Source organism: Camellia sinensis, chromosome 12 (assembly GCF_055761805.1).
Source record: "Camellia sinensis isolate YWXY chromosome 12, ASM5576180v1, whole genome shotgun sequence".
Lineage (NCBI taxonomy): Eukaryota > Viridiplantae > Streptophyta > Magnoliopsida > Ericales > Theaceae > Camellia > Camellia sinensis.
The window spans coordinates 37,135,247-37,138,336 of record NC_138972.1 but is presented as its reverse complement, the minus strand read 5'-3'; positions in this window follow the sequence as shown (position 1 = coordinate 37,138,336).

Sequence of the window (3,090 nt, the reverse complement as noted above, 5' to 3'; positions counted from 1 at the left end):
GGCAAGGCAAAGAAAGGCCAGTCTAGGCTCACCGGTTCATCTGATCCGTCAGTTGCCAGTCACATCACCTTTGTTCAGACTCAGCAGACCATGATGGCCCAGGGTTCGGAAGAATTTGTGGCTGTGATAGCAGCGTTAAATCAGGGAACTGCCATGCAAGCTGAGACCAGTATTGAAATGCAGCGTCCATCTGGGGCATCTGCCTCACATCCAGCTTTGGGACCCCAGCCAAACTTTGACCCATTTCTGCTAGTTGAAGATTTGCAGTGTCCGAATCCTCGAGAAAGGTTGACTCAAGCTCAAGTGCTCAGACCCCTGGTACGGCCTAATGAGAGGCTTTATTCCATTGATGTTAATGAGCTCAATCCGACTGCAATGAAAATTGCGAACCTTGAGAAGCAATTCAAGAAGGCACAGGGCCTTAATTCTATTCCCAACATTGAGGATGGGCACACTGAGTCTGCCGTACGGCTCCCAGACAGATTCAAAATGCCATATATTGACCGTTTCGACGGGTCGAGAGATCCAACGGTACATATCCGACTTTTCTAGGATGTCCTGAAGTCGATGGGTCTGACTAAGCCATAGAAACTCTCTCTGTATGGAAGAACCCTGTCGGGTGTAGCAGCCACTTGGTATGCCAAGTTGGAGGATACAGTGAAGCAAGACTGGGAAGAATTGGCTGAGGCCTTTGTCGATCAGTATTCCTACAATACCCAAGTTGAAATGACCATCCAAGAACTTTAAGCAACCCGCCAGAACCCAACAGAGCCTTTTGTGGAATTTGTTGTGAGGTGGAGAGCAAAGGCAGCACAGATGACAGATCGGCCTTCCGAGAGGGATCAAGTGCAGATGATGGTGCGAAACCTTGAGCATGATATGTTGCAAAAGTTGATAGTCGCTCCGCTAGTCACTTTCAAAAGTTTGCATGAACTGGGGGTTCAGGTCGAGAATGCGTTCAACACAGGGATCATTCCTAGAACAAGTGAACCAACAAGAAGGGTGATTTCCAGGAGTACCAATGCTGGTAGTAACGCTATTCCCAAACCCACCGAAATCAATACAATAGCCACTGCCAACCCTTTTGCCAATCCAAGCCTACAAACAGCCGGCCCAGCCCGAGCTCAGGGAAGAACTTTCACCCCCCTCTATATGAGCTTGACTAGTGCACTAAAAGCCTTGATGGGAAGAGGGCATCTCAAACCCCTCGATCCTCAACCTCTGCCTGACCCACTCCTAGCCAGACATAACCCCTCCAAGTACTGTGTGTACCATCAGCAGCGTGGTCATGGCACCGACCGTTGCTACCGCTTTCGTCATGAGATCCAAAATCTCATTGACAACCGGACGATAGCTCCACTTTCAGCCCCCAATGATCAAGTACCTCATCCACATCTTAACCTAATCCACACACTGGCAGTCCCTTACGACCCCAGCGTATACATCACCCCAGTCCATCTACCCAAGCCTAATGTGTTTATCCCAGAGAGCCTGAACTTATGCATGATGGGTGCATCTGAACCCCAATCATTTCAAACCCATGAACCCACTACTTCTGAGCTGATGAGAATGATCGAAGATTTTCAGAGAACTGTGGCAGATCTGGCCTTTGGGGTTTTGGCCCCATCATCAACCACATCACATACCAGGGAGTTCATATCTAAAGGCTCCCCAACTTCGGGACGAGTTGCATTAGAAGAAGGCCAATCTCTTGACAAAGTGGAAGCGACTGGTAAGAGCAAGGTAGAGGCAAGCAATGGTCCCCATGAACACCTTTGGTGGGATATTGAGGCTTTGAAAGCTGAGGGACTGAACAAAGAGCAAGTCCTTGCAATTGTTACAAAAACTGTGGATGACACTTTCGCCATTCAGAATGAGAGCAGTCTGAATCAAGGGGCAAGCCAGGAGAAGGGCCTTTGTACGAGGAATGTTCCTTTCAGCCCTAATCCCGTGCTCGGAAACGATCAGCAAACCCAGTCAACGCCTGCCAACCCTTTTGCTGGTGCATCCAGCAAAACTCCACAAACCTCAAAACACCCACCTCGAGGCCAGAGGGTGTTCGCACCACTGTACATGTCTCTATCAGCGGCCTTTAGGATCCTGATTAGAGAGGGGGATTTGAAACCCTTGGAGCCGCGACCACTGCCAGATAGACTTCCTCACTCCCATGATCCGACCAAGTACTGTGCCTTTCATCAGCAAGTCGGCCATGTCACTGATGGTTGTCTCTGTCTTCGCCACGAAATACAAGATCTGATTGACAATAAGGTCATCATCGCACCAACTCAGCAAAGTCTATCAGCACTTGATCAGTGAACTTGTGGGGGATAATGTGATGTGATCGGGGGATGAACCGGCTGCGGGTGGCGCTCAGTTTACTCCGGATGTGGTGTATGGCACGCACTGTTTTGAGCATTTGCAAATATTAGTTTTGTACTTTCTGACTTGGGTATTGGGTCAGTCTTGTCGTTTTGTTTTGAGTCAGTCTTTTCATACTGAGTCAGTCGGGTCTGTCTTGTTGTATCGAGTCAGTCCTGTTTTGTTAGAGTCGGGTGATTTCGGGGGTGTTACCTCGGACATCACTTGCTTGTTTTGTGTTTGTCTTTTCGTTTTCTTTTGAGTCTGTTTCTGTCTTGGAGCCAGTTACACCAATATATCTGAATGGAACAGCAGTAATTTTCACACTCTTGTGTTTGCTTCTGCCGTGTGCCAGTCGTGCCAGAAATTCTAAATGAGATGGCAGTATTTGACTAGAAGCTGTGTCTTTTCTCCACCTTGAATTCATTGCATCGACCTAAGTTTTCCAAAACTTTTTTCGAAACATTGTGATAAAAAAAAACGAAGAGGAAGGAATTCCTCGGGTTTTGCAAAATTTGATCAATTGAGAGAAAGAGAGGCATGCTAAGCCCTTAATGATCGAGATCATGCTTGTTAATGTGAGTACTGAGACGGATCCTGACTTAATCCAGATTGGTTCTACACTGTCTTCGGCGCGAGCGATTTGTCACTTTCTTAAAAAACTTTCAAAAAAAAATATTTTGCGCGGTCTTGCGAAGACTTGTGTGGGATCGCTCTTGAGATTGTGCAGCT